Source organism: Furipterus horrens, unplaced genomic scaffold, assembly GCF_987537825.1.
Source record: "Furipterus horrens unplaced genomic scaffold, mFurHor1.1.pri manual_scaffold_11, whole genome shotgun sequence".
In the NCBI taxonomy this organism is placed as follows: Eukaryota; Metazoa; Chordata; class Mammalia; order Chiroptera; family Furipteridae; genus Furipterus; species Furipterus horrens.
Genome location: NW_028327181.1, coordinates 2041870 through 2062269, shown reverse-complemented (window position 1 = coordinate 2062269; position 20400 = coordinate 2041870). Strand labels below are relative to the sequence as shown.

The window sequence follows — 20400 nt, the reverse complement described above, 5'->3', positions numbered from 1 at the left end:
CGTGACCTCCCTGGGCTCCATCTGCATGACAGGGACCACAGCTGGCTGCTGCCGCCGGCCCACGGCCACCCCGGACACTGTCCCCGCGAGCCTCCCAGGTGACGAGGGGCCCGGAAAGGCTGCACGCTGCCCGCAGACAGCGGGAGAGCACGGGGTCTGTGTCCCTGCCCGCTGCCCACCCCCAGACAAGCCTTGTGTCTGTGCTGAGGGAGCCCCTGGGAGCATCAGGGGGACGGCCCCCTCCCGCTCCCCCATCTGTCTGCCCCCCTCCTCCTGCAGAGGTGATGGATCGCCCCAGAGGAGGAAGCTAAGTGCTTGCAGACAAAAAGCCCTTTTATCGTCCCCGGGTGGGCACCCGCATGACAAGCAGATAACTCAGCCGTGGAGGAAGGCTCCCCATTAGGCCTTCGGACCAAGGGGGGGCCAGAGTGGGGAGGAGGAAGAAGAGGAGGAGGAGGAGGAGGAGGAGGAGGAGGAGGAGGCACAACAGCCGGGCAAGGCCACCTTCCTTCCAACCTCAAAGGCTTGGCCAAGCACACCAGGTGGAAACCCTGGGCTGACCACCTGGAGGGACCCCCCCTCACCTGACCAGTGTCGCCCAGGTTCCCGCCTCCAAGATGAAACGCAACGGCAGGCCCACGGGCCCGCTCAGGACGCCGGCAACCCCCCAGGCCGCCCTGCCGCTTGCCTCCTGCGGCCCTAACGGCTCAGGAACAGAGGAAAGGACCTGCCCCGAGACCGTGGCCGCTGCAGACAAGTACGCCGGCCCATTCCCACAGCCCAGGCTGCCCCCTCTCTGAAACGCCCTCCAGAGACCTGCAGGTCTTTGCTCAAATGCCACCTTCACAAAGAAGCCCACCCTGACCACCCCATTCGAAACTGCAACCCCCAGCCCAACCACAGTCCCCAAGCCACCTCTGCTGGTTCCTCACCCCAGCACGTCCCACCAAAGGACATACTATGTGTCTGACGTGGTCACTGTCTGTCTGCCCCGTGATGACAGGTGTTTATCCACCTACCCACAGCGCTCAGCACAGGGCCTGGCACACAGTAGGTGCTTCAGAAAGAATCGTGCCGTGAATGAATGTTTCTGAAGAGCACTGAGGCCTGACAGCAGCCCATCCTGAGCCAGACCGTGCTGAGGTCCATTCGACAGATGAGGAGACTGAGGCACAGACGTGTCTCAGCTCCCTGGGGTCTGCACCCAAGTCTGTGGGAAGCCCCCCCACTGCAGAGCCACCCCGGGAGCCCACGGCCGGTGTCAGCAACCAGGGCCAAAACTCAGCCCCACAAGCCGCACCCTGCAGGGTCATGCCAAGCCTCCCCCCGCCCCCCCGAGCCCCCCACCACATCCGCCAGCTGCAATCTGGCTCTCCAGCTACTCCCGACCCCTGCCCATGAGAAGGCCCCGGCCATGTGAACCTGCTAGAGGCGGGAGGCTTGGGGACAGACGTGAACCTACCAGACACGGCCGTCAGCCACGCTGTGTCCGCAAAGACTCCAGGGAACCTACAGGAAGAAGCAGGGGTCTTGTGAGTACAGATGGCCTCCTCCACACCGGGGCGCCAACGGGACCACCTCGCCGCAGGGGAGGCGACGGGAAGGCCCACGGGCCGGGCACACTGGGCGCCCCAGGCCAAGGCTTCCCCACGACGAGCGAGAGGCAGGCGCTGCGCAGCCGTCAGGCCCAGAGACTCGGTCGCACACCCCCAACCCCGAGCCGGGAGCCCAGGCCAGACCGAGGGGTCACAGAGCGGCCCTCACAGGGCCAGGCCAGCGAGGGGCCCGGGCCCGTATCTGCAGTTGGCGTCCCAGAGGACGCCGTAAACCAGCGAGTGAGCGGCCCCAGCAGAGGGGTGGGCCCACTATTCCCACTCAAGCGCCTCTGAGTCTCGGTTCGAAGTCGGAACGGGGCGGTGGCCGCTGGTGGCCAGAACCTGGCATTCGGACGCCCACCAGCAGGAAGAGCCAGGCGGCCAACAGAAAAACGGGGGACGGCTCGGTAATACCTCCCGGAAGTGGCTGCACGGGTGGGCCACAAGCACAGGAAAGGGTGCTCGGTATCACCACTCACCCGGGAAGTGCCGACGAAAACCCCGAGAGCCCTGAAGGGCGCGGGGACCTGGTGCTGCAGTCACAGACAGACAAGGCCAAGTGCCGGCGAGAACACAGACCGGCCGAGAGCCTCAGGCGGCGCGAGGAGGACACGGTGCGGCGAGACTGCGCTCGGAAAGTCCGGCTGCTTCTCAGCCTGTTAATCCTCCAGCTGGGGGCCCCGGGACCCAGCAATCCCACCCCGGGGGATGTTCCTGGGACAAATGAAAACCCGTGTCCACGCAAAGACTTGCACGGGACTGTCCGTGACAGCCCTACTCGTAAGCACAATAAACTGTGACGATCCAACTCTCCATCAGAAGATGAGGGACAAACGGTGGCCGTCCTCACCGCGGACACGCCACAGTGACACGGGCCTAACGCAGAGACACGCGACCACATGGAGGAAGGCCAGACGCCAGACTCCACGTACCGGTTCCACTCATATGACTCTGGGGCACGCAGAGCTCCACGTTCACACATACAGGGGTCTACAGCGGTGGAGCAAGCAGGTGATTTGCACGGAAGTCAGGGTGCTGATCACCTCTGGGGAGAAGGCAGCAGGTGGCCACTCGGTGCTCCCTTCATAATTATTCATTGATCGGCGTGCGTGTGTGTGCGTGTGCAGTCTTTACTGTGCACACACACACACGCACAAAACAGTTAAAACCCAGTGCAGGGGGAAGAGCACTGGGCAGATTCTGAGCTCCTGGTGGAGGCCCCAGCCCTGCCGGATCGCGATGGCCTGGGGCAAGTCCCCAGTTCCCTCGGAGCTCTGACTTCCCACTTCCCATCCAGAAGACGGGCCGCTGCCCTTGGCTGTCCCCGAGGCCTGCCCCTTCAAACACCGCTGAGTCCTGAGGGGATTTCCTGCAGCCCCCGCCTTTCCACCTAAACCCTCGGTGGGGTCGGGTCAGGTCAAGTTCTACAAATTCACCCGGGGCCCAACACCACCCCTGCCGCTTTGAAGAAAGGGAAGTGACACCCACGTGAGCTCCCATGTGGCTGCCTCGGCTGGCAGGGGTGAGCCATGCTAGGCCGAGAGGAGCCATCCACCGGGCGTGCGCCGCAACCCTAACCTGGACCCCAGGACCCGGAAGATCTGGGCACCCGCCTCCAAGGGAAGCCCTAACTTCCGGAAGTAACAGCAGGTTGGATTTGGGGACTTCAGATATTGGGGGGGGAGGGGCGCCTGATACCACTCCTTTAGCCACCTGGCCCATCTCTTCACACCAGGTGAACAGGGGGACCCTCTCTTGTCCCTGGGGCCAGGTGTCACCGGTCCCTGTCACTGCAGCAGAGAGCAGCCCAGACAGCCGGAGTGGGAGGCAGGCTTCCGTTTAAAAGCCACCGGGATATTTTATTTTCCTTCTCAAGTGACAGCGGAGGCGTGCCCAGCCCCACGCAGGCTCTCCTTGAAGCTGCCAGAGGCGCAATCACCAAGTTCACCGAGGTCTGAATTCCTGCCAGCAACGGGGCGGCGCGGATGTGACCGTGCAGACAGGGCCTGGAGCAGGAGCTGTGGTCCCAAGAGAGGGCCCAGCCCGTACGCTGGTGGGGCACACAGTCAGGGGAGGCTGAGGAGGACCCCCAGCCCCAAGTCCGTCTGTCCAGAGGGACCTGCCCCGACACCGGGCAAACCGCCACGGTCCTCACAACAAAAGCGGCTTCCCTCCCACACGTCACAGTCAGACCCCGGGCACCCTGCAGCCCTGCTGGGTGGGCACTGCCCTGACCCTGTTTCAGACGAGGAAACAGAACTGACCCACAATCGCACGGCGGCAACGGACGGGGAGGTAGAGCCTGGGCATCTGTCTGCCCTTGGCCGCCCCATCCTCCACCCCGTCCAGCCCCGATGCAGCCCCCAACGTGCTTCTCAGAAAGGCCCCCACCCGTCTCCTCACCACGGGGCGCGGGGAGCGGGGCGGCCTGCGGAGACAGCAGCCGACAGGCGCAATCAGACACCAGGAAGGATCTGGGTATCGACCGCTTCTGGGGGGAGGGGGGTGCCGGGCTCCTGGCCAAGCACAGGCCAAGGCCAGGCAGCAGCGCAGGCCAGGCGGGGGGCTGGGGGGGGCAGGGCTCTGCTCGCAGGCCTGCGCAGGCGGCAGAGCTGACAGGCCATCTGTCCGTCCACCTGTCCATCCGCCACTGGCAACAACAGCCCACGGGGACCTGGGGCTCCCTGCTCAGGACTGCACTGGGTGGGCACCATGCTAAGCGCTTCCCGCTTATTAACGGGTTTCATTCTGACCCCGCCCTACAGATGTACTAGGAGCTCTGACCCCGCCCCCCCGTCTGCAGACGGAGGCAGTGAGGCAGCAGCGCTCTCCCAGCTCCCACAGCTGAAATGCCACCCAGCATCCGCAGTGACCTCCGGCACCTCTGCCGGACGCCCTGCCCCAGAGCCCCCGTGGGTGGGAGCCAGAGAGCAGACTCTCTGGAGGGGTGCACAGGGGTGGAATCTCCCAGAAGCCTCCAGGGGCCCGTCGGTGGCTCCATCGCAGGCTCCTTGTAAAGATAACCCAGGTTCTGCAGGTAGGAGCACAAGACAAGCGCCCCAGGCTCCCCGGAGACAGGCTGCCTGGCGCCAGGTCCTGCCGGGGGCAGACCCTCCCGCCCAGGCACAGGGTCTGGGCCGCTGGGGGCTGCTGGCGGCCGGCGCCGCCCAGGAGAGCAAGGGTGCTGTGAGCCATCGATCGCCAGAAGCAATTAATTGTCCAGGTCAAGAGACAGTGGAAGAGATTTGTCACCAGGGCCCAGGGGACCACCCGGTGAGAATGGCAACCCAGGCAGGAAGGCGGGTCCTGCACACCCCGGTCCTGGGCGGGAGCAGGACCCCCTCGCTTCCTCCCGCACCCCTTGCCCTCTCTCTGCCTCTCCCCCTCACAGGCTGCACCCTCCACGGAGCGCCCCCACCCCGCCGAGCCCGACCCAGCACAGGACGCACACGGGCCCAGCAGCACCTGCCACCTGTGCACCAGGAGGGACCTGCCTCCCAGCAGCCCGGGCGCCGGCTGCACGGGGGCCCCCCAGAGCAGTTCCCCTGCTGCAAAGCGGAAATCAGGGCCAGGGCGGCCGAGAGCGGGCCAGCTCAGGCTGCGACCCCAGCTCTGCCATCTCAGAGCCTGAAGAGATCGCTTTGCTTCTCTGAGCCTCAGTCTCCCCATCCATAAAACGGGGGTGATACCAAGGGTAACTCTGAGCCTGGCCCGTGGCAGGCACTGGGGCTCAGCGTCGCTAGCCCTGCTCAAGGGCCAGCCAGTCACCCCAGCAGCTAGGACGCCCAGACCCAAGGCCCCGAGCCAGGCCGGGGTGAGCCCACACGGGGCACGGGCCCCGCCCCGGCCTCTGCAGCAGGGCCCCGCGGGAGACTTGGGAGCTGGCGGCCACCGTCACACCCAGGCTTGGTGGCTGGCTGTCATGAAGACACGCACAGCCCTCCACAGGGCGTGGACTCCCCGTGGCCTCGCCCAGTGCGCAGCCCCTCACGCCGGCACCCAAGCCCTCCACACGCATCCCAGCACGGCAGCCCCTCGCCTCCACTGTGTGGTGTGGGGCCCCTCCCCCGCCGCCCCCATGACATGAGGCCCGAGGCCTCGCACCCGAGCTGGTGTCCCACGGGAACGAGAGCTCAGCTCAGGAGCCCAGGTCACCGAGGCCAGGGATGGCACTGAGTCACAGTGAGAAACTCCTCAGAAACTGAAAACGGCCCCCGAGGGCCCACGTGCTCCCCAGAGTGAACCCCGCTGCCTCACCATCAGCCGCCGGCCCCGGCCTGTGTAGTTCCTGCTTCTGTGGCCAGGGTGGGGGTGGGGGAGCAGGGGCAGGCCTGGGGCCCCGGACCCAGCCTAAGCCTCTGCATGGGTCACACCCAGGCTCACCACCCAGAGCCCCTGGAGGGCCGGCAACCCCCGCCAGTGGCCTCCCTCTCAAGCAGCACCCTCGGGTGCTTGTGGCTAGAGAGCAGGCAGCAGAGTCTCACCCCACCCCCTCCAGGAGCACAGTCGGTGACCTCAGGATCCGGCCTGAGGCCCAGGAAGGTCTGGGGCCCTCTGGGGCTGCGTGGCCCTGCACCCCGCTGAACATCTGGGCCGCCCCCGCCCTGCCCGTGAGCCTTGGGAGAAAGCACACACTGGGTGCCCGGCAACTAGAGAAAGTTCAGTGGCCACCCACCTTTTCCAGGTGCCAGGTTGTTCTTTTACGGAGATGACATTCACGCGGCGTAAGATTAACCGTTACAAAGCCCACGAGTCAGCGGCCGCAGCACACTTACGAGGCCGTGCGACCACCACGCCCCTCCGCTCCCAAAGCAGCGCCATCTCCCCAGAATAAAAGGGAGCCCCGCCCCCTTGGGCAGGCCCTCCGCAGCCCCGCCCCGGCCCGGCCATCCCCGGCCGCTTCCCATCTCTACGCGTCTGCCTTGAACGGACCCCACAGCCTGGGCCTCTCGTGTCTGGCTTCTCACTCAGCAAGTATCAACCTCCTTTCCTTTTTATGGCCGAACGGTATTCCACTGCACGGCTACACCAATTGTGCATTTTCAGGTAAGAAGACATGTTCTAAGTAACATAGAAATGCAACATGCCAGCACACACTGTACAGCACACATGGACCTGAAACAGTAAAAACCAGTGAAATGATAAAATGAGTGAGCATGACGAATGGGATGGGTGGACTCTGGCTCGTGGGAGGCTCCAACAGCAGGCCTCCCGGGTCCAGACCCTACCGTGCTGTGTGACCCTGGGCAACTCCTCGCCCTCTCTGGGCCTCAGCCTCCCCATATGTAAACAAGGGCACCGAAGGGGACCCTCTCAGGGGGACTTCCTACCTGCGATTCTCAAGAGTCTGCAAGCAGCCCTCCGCTCTGGGGAGAAGAGGCAATGGCGGCCGCGGAGGACACCGGCCATCTCGTGCTGGTGACAAGGACAAGTGCCTCTGGGAAGCCGAGACACACTGCCCCACGGCGTGCTCCGGACCACTGAGATGTGGGCACAGCACAGAAAGGGAACCTCACAGTGCCCGACCCTCCCATGCCCAGGCCACGCCCCACAAGCTGAGTTCCTGAGGCACCTAAGGACCTGCCTGGAGGAGCCCCCCCAGGGAGGGACAGCCTGAACTGTCTCCACGCCTGCAAAGCAGCCCCTGGGGGCAGCACTGCCTGCGGACCCATTCCCACCCTGAGCCCCGATGGGCCTCTTTGCTGAGCAGGAAACAGCAGCAGCACGGGGCAGTCCTGGGGGGAGGGGGCAGCTCGCCTGGCCCGCTCTTCCTCCTCCAGGTCATGCCAGGCCCCCTCTCACTGCCAAGGGACCCATTCGGCCAGAACACAAACTGACGGAGCCGCTGCTCTGTCCCAACGCGGCTCCAGGCCCTGGGGACGCAGCAGAAAACGCTGGCTTCCTGGGATGGGACCCCACTGGCAGGCCGACCACACACAGCGGCACGAGGCATCTGGGAAATTTCCGACACCAACAGCTACAGTCAGTTCGCGGGAGACTGCCTGATGGGGCCGCCCGAGGGGCACGGTGCCTGGCACCTGCCTGCAGCAAGGCAGCCACCGTGCCAGTCTGCACGGAACAGCATTCCAGGTCGGGAACAGAGGGCGCGCAGGCCCCAGGCTGGAAGGCGTGTGGCCGCAGCAGGAGCCAGGAGGAGAGCGGGGCGTGCAGCCAGAAGTGCCTAAGGCCGGTCTCTCGGACTGCAGCGTGGAGAACAGAGGGCAGAAACCAAGAATGGGTTGGGGGGGGGGGGTTGCCAGGAGGAGGCTGCTGCAGACGTCCGAGCCAGGAAGTTGGGGGGGCAGCCTCCATCCCAGTGCCTGGTGCCACTACTGTCAACAGAGAGGGTCCGGCTGCAGCGGTCCCTCCCCTGCAGCAGTTACTGTTGTCATTTTTATTGTTGTCATTGCAGAGAGGGGCGGCATTGTTAGGGCAGAGGGGTCTTCATGGCCGTGTCCCCGCCCCGGACCATGCAGGGACGGCCTCACGCCACGAAGGTCACTCTCCCCACACAAATTTCAAGTGGCCTGGCCATTTAGAAACACCTGCCAGCACCGATGCAAACGCCAGCTTTCCTTTCCCATCACTGTCATGCACTCCCAGCACCGAAAGCCCCTGCTCTCACGGGTCTCAAAGGGGCACTTTCTACCACCCCTGCCTGCCTCTCACTTCCCTTTGCGCTGCCGTGGGGGCCGCACACTGATTTCTGTTGCCGCCACTTCTGTGCAAAGTCAAGGCCGTATCAAGGAGGAATTGCAAGTGCTGAAAAGTAAGGGGGGTTTTCAAGTCTGTGAACGGAAATACCGTCAGGGGCTGCCCGGCGGCTGGGTGGCACTGGGCGAGGCGGCTGGCCTCTCTGGGCCACGGCGTGCCTGCAGCACCGGGGGAGCCACACCGTCGCTAGCTCCCGAGATTGAGAGGATCACAGGAATTCACGCGGCAGGTGCCGGCCTCCGTTAGATGTATGCGTGAACGGCGCACCCTCCCTGACCTGTCCCCATAGCGGAAGGGGCTGCAGGCTGGCGGCTAAAATCCCGCACTCCCTGCCCGGGCCAGGTGGCTCGCTGCCTGCCAGGCTTTCATCTCCAGGAGATAAGCCGCCTGCTCAAGTTCACGTTCAGGATCAAATGAACCCACTTAATCGCCTTAGGGATCTTCACTGAGCTGGCTCCGCAGGGGCCTGCGGAGGAGAGCAGGGCTCAGCTGCCGCCCATCCCCCACACAGCCCGGAAAAGAGAGGGTGCTGCCAGGACATCCCGCCTACACACTCTGGGGTACCACCCACTTCGGGGACCCCAAGGGCAGAGGCGTGCACATTGGCCTTCAGGGTCCAGGCGCAAGTCATCCGGTCACTGTCACAAAGCACCTACTGTGCGCCACGTGCCTGGGCCAAAGTGACTTGCTTAGTCCCCACAGCAACCCACCAGGTAAGGGCTACCACAATCCCTCTCCCGATGGGGAAACTGAGGCCAGGGAGGGAAACAGCCAGCCCAAGGTGATAGAGCCGCTCACGGATCACCTGCAGCCCTCATTCCATTTCACCAAAGGGGAGACCGAGGCAGGAAGGGCCTTGGGTCGCCACCATGTCCCAGCGTGGCTGGGAGGCAGGAGCGGGAATGCACGCTGGCCTGGTACCGGGCATATCCTAGCACCAGGGACAGCTCCCAGCACAGAGTAGGTGCTTAATGAGCATCTGAGTGAACAAAACCTACACGCTGGGCACAGACTCCAAGGAAAACGCCTTCGAGGGCCTCTCTGCCCTCCAGACAGTCCCCTCTGAGATCCCTTCATGGACCACGTGGGTCCTGGGGGAGGGGGTGACTGTCCCCCCAGAGAACAAAGTCTGAAGTCATGTCTAGTCGTCACTATGCAGAAAGAACAGGACCCACTGGCTTAGAGACCAAGGATGCTGCTAAAATAAACGTCCCACAGTGCACAGCGCAGCCCCCCAAACAGAATTATCCAGCCCAAAAGTCAGCCGTGCCCAGGCGAGAAACGCAGGGCAGTGCATTCACTCAGCCATCAGCTGAGCACCTACTGTGTGCACAGTTCCAGTGATCCATGCCACACAGCTACTGCAGGGCACAGGCGGGACTCCAAATCACAGCCCAGACCCACCACGTTCCTGCCCCCCCAGGAGCGGGGGCTGCAGACCCCGTGCTCCTCCCCACCCCCACCTCACATCTGGGCGGCCGAGTCGGAGCGGGTGCTTTCCATCAAAACTCACATGACGCCAAAGCACTGTCTCTCTGGGCGGTGGGAACGCGGTCGTTTTTTCTTTATATGCAGGCCTTTTGTTTCTTAATTTTCCAGTTTACAGAGAGCATGTTTGTTGTGCTTCTGAAAACCAAAAAGTCCTTTCCGCAAGGCAGCTGTCAAACCGCTGGCCCCGCCCACAGACGTGGCCGCGGGAGGAGCTCACGCCCCCACCCAGAGGGTCGCCGCTCAGTCCCTGGCAGCGTCCAGGGGACCCCGAGCAGTGACCCCAGCCCCAGGAATACCCGCAGGAAGCAGACAGCACCTGAGCACCCCGAGGGCTGGGAGAAGGTCCGCCATCAGCCAGAGAGACCTCCAGGGACTACGCGGGCCGTCTCAGGTGTCCCCATAACAGAGCGCGGCCTCCATCTAACTGCGCCAACGTCACCAAAACCGTAACTTTAAAAGTAACAGCAACGGACTTCACGGTCCTGCCTGCCTTGCCTTGCACATGACCCCTCTGACCCGCAAGGTTCCGTTTTACATGGTAGGGAAACTGAGGCCGGTAACGCGGGAAAGCGGTAAGGCGGCCGACAACTCCGACTCAGCTTGCGAGCGCCCACGGGGGCGGGGCGGGGAGGGGGGCGCCGTCAGATTCCCTGACCCCCGGAACCACTCCGCTCTGCTGCCTGTCTGAGCGTGGGGAGGAAATTACTAGGTTGAGTTCTATAAAATCTGTCGATATTCGACCACTTCTGACCTACAAAGCAGGCAGATGCAGACGCGCACCCTGCCTGCACAGCAGCGGGCAAAGGCAGGCCGCCCAGGGGGGAGGCAGGGCCCCCGCCATGCGCGTGGGGGCAGGAAAAACGGGAAACCGTGGCCGAGACCACACGTGCAGCTGCGAAGTGCCCTCCTCCGGGGAGGGGACCTGGGTGAGCTGAGAGCCCCTGCAGGTCTTTCTTAAATAAAAGGCAGCCAACCTGCGCCCGAGCCGAGGCTGGCAGGTGCGTGCCCACCTCCCGCCGCTCCCCGCAGCGGCCTCCCCGGCTGCCAGACCCCACAGTCTGTGCAAGAGCTGCGGGATCTGCGGGTCCCTGGAGCCTGGCCTCCGAGCCCCGAGGAGCCTCCGTGGGCGGGCGGGAGGAGGTCCCCTCACCTACGGGTCAAGTTTCATTTAATGGCAAGCTTCAGGTTTCTGGATGCAGGCCCGCAGGCCTCAGGGCTGAGGCCTGGGCCATTTTCTTCCTCTTTTCAATGAAGCCGGGAAGGAAGCCCCATCTGTTCGGAGAATCTGGAACACAGGCCCCTTGGGGACAGAGCCATAGCAAGAGACCGGGCCCAGGAGCATCATCCCTGGCTCGTCATGGCTGGGGCTGGGGAAGGGGAAACATAGACTGGGGATGTCTTTTCTTTCCTGGCCATTCCCTGGGGCCAGGTACCCACCCTGGATTTGAAGGAGCTAAAGAAACAGCACAAAAGACCCCAAACACCCTACCTCACACGGCCCCTCCCCCGCCCAAAGCCTCCCAGGGGCCTCTCTCTGCCCCCGGATGGCCCCTGCATGGCGTTTTCTCCAGCACAGCCCTCTACAGGCCCCTCTCTCCACTCCAGGCGCCAAGCCCACAGCCCCAGGTCAAGGCCAAGGTCACTGGCAGCAGGGACACTCCACAGCTGGAACATGTCTGTCACTTTGAAAGAATGGCTGAGCCAGGGGAGCAGATGAGAAAGGGATGGGATGGAGGGCACAGACCCCTGGCGCTCCCTCCTGGATTACCTGGTCATCGGAGGGGTCACCCACACATAATTCCCACCAGAACCCCAACCCCACGGACCTGGCCCGAGCCTCCCAGACCCTGACTCCTGCTCGGTTCCTCCACACCGGCTCCGGGTCCCCGAGCTGCACCGCTGGCCCAGTGGCACGGCAGAAGCCCAGCAGAGACCCGGGGCAGCCTGTCCTGGCCCCGCCTCAGCCCAGCAGGCTTGCCTTGTTAGCCTGGCGAGCAGGCCACAGTGCCCGGCGGTTGCCATGGCCACAGAGACACATGCAGCACCGGGCGATGCTCCCAGAGGGTCTGTGGCAGGCCTGGAGTTCAGAATGAGGACAAGCAGGGAGAAGCAGGGGCCTCCGAGGCAGCCCTTCCCGACAGGCACCTTAGGGCCTGGCCTCCAGCACTTGCAGCTGACAGCGTCTCCCAGAGCCCCGGTGCCACACAGAAAGCTCCGCTCCCCTCCCCCCACCCCTCCACACCTGCCTGCCCAAGTCACACACAGTGGCCACAGGGCCGCTGGCCAAGGGGAGGCCAGAGGTCGGCCAGGCCCTCAAGGTGGTGAGAAGAAGAGTCTAGATTTTGGGCAAGAAGTGGGCGGCCCTGCAGGGCCCTGAGCGAGGCCAGTCCTGTGGCTGCGGCGCCCCCCCCCCCCCCCCCCCCCCGGGCAGCTGCGTGTGAACCACTGGCCGCTGGCAGCACAGGCTCCGCTCGCTGCAGGCAAGGGGGCGGCCGGGGCTGCCCCGCACTGTGGCCTGCGCCTCCTGCTCCAGGAGGAAGCCCACGAGAGTCCGTGGTGAGCAGCGGCAGGCCGGGCCCGAGGCCCCTGGGGACGTCCGTGGGCGAGGAGGGCTGAGGAGGCCGCTGGACCCACTTGCCCGGCCCCGGGGCCGGCTTCAGGGGTCCGTGAGCATGGACAGCAGTCAAAGGGCCCCCTCGGATCTGCTCAGCTCTGAGGGCACATCATTCATCTGCCTGTTTCACTGCCGGGTAAACCGAGGAGCGTGGCACAGAGGCTTCGGAACTTGTCTCAGGAGGGCAGTGCCCGGCCTGCAAGAAACTGACCCCAGACCTCAGTTCATCAGCCCTAAACCACAGACGCAGGTCACCCAAAACCAAGCCAACCCCAGGACGCAGGAGGTGGAGCCCAGGAGAGACAGAACCCGGGGGCCTCCCAGCCTGCCCGCCCCCAGCTGCCCAGCACCGGTCCCACGGCCCAGGCTGACCTTCTCCCCCACGGCCTTCCCAGCTTCAAGAGCTGTCCCAGGGCCAGCAAGGAAGGCAGAGACGCTCCGAAGCATCAGCACAGCGTCAGTGTGGGCGCACCTGTAGGACTGCCCATGCAGCCATCCAAGACCCCTGACCCCGGTCCTTGTCCAGGGTCTGACCTTGGTGAAAACAGTCTGAGGGGCCAGCCCTGGTGTCCCCCTGGGATCTTCTGCCAGGAGCCACCCACCCGCTGTCCCGCAGGCACTCAGGGGAACAGCCTGGGGACACCCCGCCACGTGTTTTCTTCACTCCTGCCCCACTGCAGTCCGCCCCTCAAGAGCTGAGAAACCTTCAGGAATGCAAACAATAAGAGAAAATTATAGAGCCAGGTCACAGCAAAGGGAAAAATCGGGGGCACACTAACCGGAAATTACAATAAAACCCAAAACACAAACCAAACCACATGGCTGAAGCCAGGCTGCAAGTCTGGCTCTGAGCTTCCTGCCAGCCAAAGCAAAGAGGGAAAGCAGATGCGGTCTCAGTAACTTTGCGCAAACTGTGAAGACTATGGAGCGTCGTACAGAGGGTGCCTGTGAGCCTGGACGGAGGGGATGGCAGCCTCAGGCGCCACACGAGGCCAAAAATCGGCCAAAACTCAGCCCTCCTGCCCGCTGCCTTCCACACAGCAAATCACAGCCACGAGCTGGAGCACAGCTCAGGGTGACCCTCAAACTCACAGTCCTCTCTGGGCCCGGGGACAACCCTGGAGGGCGGTGCTGGACTACGGGTACAACTGGGCCACGAAACGGAATGAAGCCTTGCCATGCGCGGCAGCGCGGATGGACCCAGAGGCTCTTGTGCTGAGCGCAGCAGGCCAGACGGGGAAAGCAAGCCCCATATGATTTCAGTTACACGTGGAATCTAAAGAACAAGACAAACGCACACACAAAAGAGAAACCGACTCGGGCACAGGGAGCAGCCATATGGGAGGGGTGGGGGCTGGGCAACCCAGGGGAGGGGAGTGAGAGGCACACGCGGGCAGCTGCAGACCGGGCGGGGGCGCGGAGCCCCGCGTGGGCAGTACAGTCCCCGTAGTGGTGGCTGTGTGCGGTGCCGGGGGACGCCGGAAAGACCGGGCACCGCTCTGCGGGGTCGATGACTGTCTGAGCGCTCTGCTGTACCCCTGGCCCCAATACAAATGATACTGAACGTCGCCTGCAGTTGAAAAGTAAAATCAACAACAACAAAGAAGAGGCAGCTGCCCCACAGGGGGGGGGACGCGGGGCGCGGGCCAGTATTTTCCGTCCAGGGACCGAGGCCACACCCAACTCAGGGCCGAGTGGGCGGGGCTGTCCCCACAGGGCTCCGCGGGCGGGCACTGCCATGGGAATTTCACGTAATTCCACACGTCACGAAACAGTTGCCCCCTTTTTATTTTTTCCAACCGTGAGAAGACGTAAAAACCATTCTTAGCTTGCAGACTGTATAAAAACAGGAAGGGGCTGGAGCTCGCCGATCGGGATCCGCTCCAAGCCGTGTTCCAGTTCAGGGGAGGGGGCGAGATGTCTGTGCGCACATCCACGTCCCCCCGAGCCGGGCGCGCGGCCAGAGCGCCTCGGAGCAGCGCCGCTCCTGTGTCCCCCGGGGACAGGAACTGGGGGTCGGGACCGAGGACGTGTGCTTCGACACCTTGGAGCGCTGGTTTAATTTTTTAACAGAGCCACACATTTTCTTTTATGAAAATAAGTTTTTAGAAAGCCCAAAGCATGTGGCAGAGTTTCGATGCATTACTTTTTGGTTTTCTAGTTCTCAAATGACAAACAGAAAGCGGCGTTATCCCAAGGAGAAGCCAACTAGAAGTCATCTCCATGGGGGGGTGTCCACGACACGTTAATGCACGGAAGGAGAACATGGGAAGAAGAACATGGGGCGTGACGGCACATCTGGAGAGCAGGCCTAGCCGATGTCTCTGCTGGAGTGGAAACACATGGTGGGGGGAGGGGGACAACTGTCCCTCCTCAGGGGTGCCTGGTCCATGCACCTGAGCTCAGCCCCAGGAGTCAGAGGTGCCCACACTGCACAGACCTGACTTGCCTCGTGTGCTCAAGAAGCAACAGCCAGATAAAGAAGCAGGGACACGGAGCACAGAGCTCCCAGTCTCAGGGACAGTGGCCTGCAGAGCCAGGAAGAAGAGAATGCTCAGCCAGTAGCCTGACCATGACATCTGACCCTGAGTCAGCAGAGAAGGCAAATCACTGAAGCCGCCCTGCCCAAAGCAGCCACTACCCCATGGGGTTCTTCAAAAGACTTAAAATTAAGTCAAATAAAACTCCGTACCTCAGTCGAACTAGCCCCACTTCAAGTGCTGGATGCCACGTGCGGCGGTGGTCCCGGAGTTGGACTCGGCTGGACGGAGCTGCCCCAGAGGCTGGCAGGACAGGGAAGACAGGGCAGAGGGGCCCAGGCCAGCTCTGGGGACAGCACCAGGCAGAGGAAAGCATCAGAGGCTAAGAGCCAGGCCCTGCTCCAACACGGGGATCTTACTCCATCACCCAGCCCTGTGTGCCCTGACCAGGCGGCCGTTAGCCACAGCCACGTGTGCCTATTCAAGTTCAAGTTCACTAAAATGAAGTAAAATGAGCAGTTCCGTTGCACTAGCCCCACTGCAGATGATCAACACCACACGCGCCCCGAGGCTCCGGGCGGGACAGCACAGATGTAGGACGTTTTCCTCCTTCAAGGTTGGCGGGCTGGACGGAGGCGCCACAGGCTAACCTCTGAAGTGGGCGTTATCTGCCCCACCCCCCAACTTAAGGATAAGGAAACTGGGTCCAGAAGTCAGAGACTTCATTCAAGTAACTGACTGATGGAAGAAGCAAGATTTAAGGAGCCCTTTCTAGAACCCTCCCGGTGAAGGGGAGCTCGGCCTCCCTTAGGAGGCCCCCTCCGTCCCCCCAGCAGGCCTCCCCCCACTCTCCAGGCTGCCGTGGCCCTCCATGGTTCCGAGTGAAAAGGCAGAGGAAAGGAGCTGAGCCTGTCTGGGAGCCACCAGCTAGCCCAACAGGAGAGGAGCCTGCTGTCTTCAGAGGGCAACAAGCCCAGGCGTGGGCAGGACGTGGAGCGTCCGTCCCAGCCACCCTTGGAGGAGCAGGACGGCTTGTGCCGGGCCAGCCTGTGGGACAGGACAGGGAGGCCTTCGCTCTCCAAGGACCGGCCCAGAGCAGCAGCTGCCGGGACAGGCGCCATGACTTTAGGCCCCGACAACAGAAAGTCAGAAGCAACGTCATTCTCGGGCCCAACTTAGCGATGAGCAAACAGAGGCGCACAGGTGACCAGCCAAAGTCATCCGCTCCATTACCCCCCTGGCTGCGTGCCCGCTTCAGAGAGCAGGGCCAGCCCCTGGCGAAGCCGGCACTTGAACTCCCAGGAACTAGTAGCAACGCCCCACCGGCTGCCCTCCTGGGGATCGCGACCTGAATGCCCCCAGACTGTGCTCTGCCACTGTTTCCCAGGGACTCTTCTGATCTGTGAACCAGCAGGCCCTTCCCCGGAGGCCAGCCTGGGCCCAGAGGGCCGTGGGGGTCGGAGTGCCGTGCTTTGGGCACAGAAGCATCACTTTGGCTGTGACCTTGAGCTAGGCTGGTCCCCCTGACAGGCACCCTCAGCTGTGAAACGAGAAAAAGCTGTGCCCTGGAAGGACCTCTCCGGGTCCCCAGGGACAAAGGCCCCCAGGGCCGCAGGCCTACCTGCAGGAGCTCGCCCGCCGCAGCCTTCCGGAGCCGAGGCCTGCCTGCGCCGCGCTAAATAATTCACAGCCATGTTTTCATTTCCAGATAAACAGCGCATGCCACGTTGGCATGAATGTTTAAGGTAAAACGAGACTTCAAAGACATGCCTGGCCTGCCGTTGGCGCTTGTCCCCTCCCCAGTTCCTGGCGGGGGGCAGGGCGCATGGGGACAAGGTCTCAGACTGCTGCCCACCCTGGGGCAGAGATCTTTAGATGCTCAAATAAGACACGGAACTTCTTCACCACAGAGCGGGGCTGCAGCAGATTCCTGCTGCCCCAACATGGCCTTGAATAACCCCAGGTCTTGCCGCGTGACCTTGGGCAAGTCACTGGACCTCTCTGTGCCTCAATCTCACCATCCACAGAATGGGGTAGGAAGAGCAGTGACCTCACTGGGTGCTGATGAAGAGGAAACTAGTGGGTTCCTATGCAGTGTAGACCCTTGCCCACAGTACGCGCTTGATAGGTGTTGGCTATTATCCTTGTTACTGTATCACATATACACCTGAGTGTGTGTGTGTGTGTGTGTGTGTGTGTGTGTGTGTGTGTGTGTATGTACATTTCCCAGCTCCTAAAGTTCACCTGACAGGTCACAAGGCTGCCCCACCCGCCAGGACCCTCCAAGGATGCCAGGCAACCTTCCCCATCAACACTTCCCTGGGGAGCCCTCCCCACCCACCTACGGGGCAAGACAAGGTCCTGCAAACCACACCCCTGGCCTGGCCTGGCCTGCCCTCCTCTGCCAGCTGTTCCTCTTTTAGGGAGCCCAGCCTCCGAGGCTTCACCTGGGGAGGCTGTTATTGGCTGAGAGATGGCAGGGAGACCCACAAACAAGCACACACACCTGCACAGGCTCCCAGCCCCCATCGTCAGAGGCAGCGTGGCCTGGGGGGACGCTCAGGTGGAGAGCCGCTGGAAGGAAGGGGTGAGTCCCAGCTCCCCTGCATCTGGCAGCCTTAGGTGTGAGCATGAACCCCCCCACCCCTGCAAAGAAATCTGAGCGCTCCACTAACTTCTCCACCCACAGGCCTCAGGTGGAGGCGGGAACAGAGAACAAGGCACATGCCCACCGCGCAGTCAGGGCCAGCCGCTGGGGACCGGGGGTCCTGAGGCCGCTCTCCCGCCGGCCGGCCGGCCAGCCAGCAGCCCCCTGCCTGGAGGCCCATCGAGGCCCCTGCAGCTCCCGGCTTTCATGCAGCTGAATCTGTGTGTGCAGGGCTCTCGGAAATCTTTAGGAGGCGGTATGAGTATTATTAATTGGGGAAAAGAGCAGATTATGCCAAATAAATCTTTCCCACATAGCCAAACCCTGGCTGAGGAAGGGGGTGGGGGGTGCACGCAGCCCCACGAGGGGTCCCCATCCCTCACCAGGGCCTGACAGCCACATTACCATCTACATGGATTCATCAATACTATTGATCCAGAGCAAGCGTAAATAGCTCAGTGGGAAGAAGCCAGGCCTGCGGCCCACCGGCCCCCGCCCCCACGTCTGGGCACCACAGACTCCCCACGCACCTGGCAGTGGCGGCGGTAAAATTCCAACCAGGGACAAGGCAGCGGGCGCGGGGAAGCCAGACAGCGGCCAGGACGCCCCTGGCAGGCCCCCACGGGGCACGCTGGCTCGGTCTGCGCATTTGTTCAGCGGGCAGAGGGCACTACCTGCCCCTCTCCGTTCCCGAGGGTGACAGCCAAGGGGATGGAAAGACAGCCCCCTCCCCTTGCCAAGGCCCCGACTGCCCAGGCACAACCTCACAGGGCTTCCTGACCTCGGGATTACAGGTCAAGTTTTAGAACCCAGGGCTAATGGCAGCAGGGGTCACGGCGACACACATGCAAACGCCGCCCACGTGTCAATGGCCTCAGTTCTCTCCCAACAACCCTACGACCGTCCCACTTTGCAGATGAGAACCCTGAGGCACAGAGAGGTCAAGCAGTTCCTCCAGGGTCACACAGAAAGCAAAGCGGCCAAAGTAAAACGCGAACCCAGGGAGCTGAGCGGCAGGGTGGGCTACGGATGCTACCCCAGTCCACACCTCTCCCGTTCCCCCACGGCCCTCCCCCAACCCCCAATTTAAAAAAGAGGCCAACCACAAGCACGCGCAAGGCAGTGCCCTGGGACCCCCTACCACCCCCACCCCTGTCCAAGGAACCACGTCTGATTTAAAAAGGGCAAAGTCAAGGCCACAGTTAACACAACCATCCAGCCCACATGGATCTTCTCTGCCCCCCACACACATCCTTCCTCCAAATCTGCAAAAGAAAAAAATAATAATCATCATGATAAAACCAGTTCTCACCAACAGGGGGGGAGGAAGGGAGGCGGCTGAACCGACAGAAAAGATCCGCCTCCGCTGCACGCGACAGGCGGCAAGAGGACACCGCTTCCCCAAAAAATAACCTACAACGTTCCAACAACGCGAACGCCCCACGCTCACTGGGCCGCGGCCGCGGCGCTCACGTCTTTCCCGCCCGCCTCGCCTCCTCCCTCCCTCCCAGCTTTTTCCTGCGGGCGCCTAGGATGAGGGAGGCGCGCCCCCCGGTCCTCCCACTCCCCGGACGTCTCTGGGGGGGTTCCCCTACGACTATGGACCCACCGGGGTGCAGCCCGAGTGGGATCAGCTCTGAGTTCCAACTTCCCAAACTAGTGGCATCCCAAGTATCTGCACAGCCCGGGGGAGGGACCAGGAGGCGGCCCAATGAGGCGTCACCGGCCGCGGGAGGCAGGCCCAGACACCAGGAACACCAGCCGCGGGGGAGGGGGGAACAACAGGCGCCTCTCCCGGAGGGGGGGGACCCCCGCCCAGCGCCCGCCGATCCCATGCCTAGGAGCACCCGCGGCCAGAGCCACCCCGCAGCTGGCAAGAACCCCGATGCGCCCTTCCACAGCAGCCAGGCCGGGGAGCCGGGTGTGCCATCTCCAGGGGTTCCCCAAATCCGCGCTGCCCGCTGAAAAATAAGGCGCAGTGTCACCCCCCAAAACTCTGGGGCTACCACGGGAGGAGGCAGGCGCATGGCGGCCATGCCCCACAAGATGGGGGGTCTGACCTCCGCATTTCCAGAGCGCCCCCGCGCCCACCCACCCCCCAACGCCACTTCCCTCCTTCCCGCCCCCTCGCTGGGGACCTGGAGTTCCCCTAAGTTCCCCAGTGCCCCCACGCACGCGGGCTGCAGTGTCGATGGGGCGCTTTGCTCCCCAGAAGGCCAGACCCCGAGAGCGCCAACTCCCGAGTGCAGGAGCCCCGCCAACTCCGCCGCGTGCGCCGCCCGCTCTTCCCCGATCCCCCGGAAGCGCGCCCCACGCCTACCCCCGGCCCTCCATGGGGACCCTCGACCCCAACTCACCTCGCGGAGGTGGCGGCGGCGGCGCCCAGAGTCGGGGCGCTCTCAGGTCGCCCGAGCGCTCAGGCAAGTGGCGGTGCGGATCCGGCTGGGGGCGCGCAGCAGGCCCAGCCTCCAGCGGGGGCGCGATCCTCCCGCTGCCGCGTCCTAGGGCGCCAGCCCCGAGTCCCCGGCCCGCAACTTGGCGCGCATGGCGGGGCGCAGGGCGCAGGGCGCGGGCGCAAGGCTAGGGCGGGGCACGGGCGGACGCGGGGCTGCTGTGCGGCCCGGCCTGCCCGCAGCTCCGCTCCCCGGCGGCGGCGGCGGCTGCAGCGGCGGCAGGCGGGGGAGGAGGGGGCGGGGCGGGAGCCCAGGAGGCGGTGGCTTGGCCTCCCAGCTCCGGCTCCCCGCCCCGCACAGACTCGCCCGGCCCGGCCCCCTCCGGCTCCTTAAAGGGCCCGTGTCGCCTCCGCCTGTCCTGCGCGCACTCACTCTCGCGCGCGCGCGCACATTGCCCCCCTACACT

At 63.6% G+C, this 20400-nt stretch overlaps 1 protein-coding gene across 1 annotated transcript in view; it reads right to left on the bottom strand.

The window, feature by feature from the left end:
* Nucleotides 1-20163, bottom strand: part of NCOR2 (nuclear receptor corepressor 2) — a 158054-nt gene extending 137891 nt beyond the window's left edge. Inside the window, exons 1-2 of the mRNA XM_090291290.1 lie at nt 19899-20163; nt 1463-1509 (exon numbers count right to left, since the gene is read on the bottom strand). The gene's annotated coding sequence lies outside the window, so the exon portion shown is untranslated. The remainder of the gene's footprint in view (nt 1-1462; nt 1510-19898) is intronic.
* Between the last annotated feature and the right edge of the window lie 237 nt (nt 20164-20400).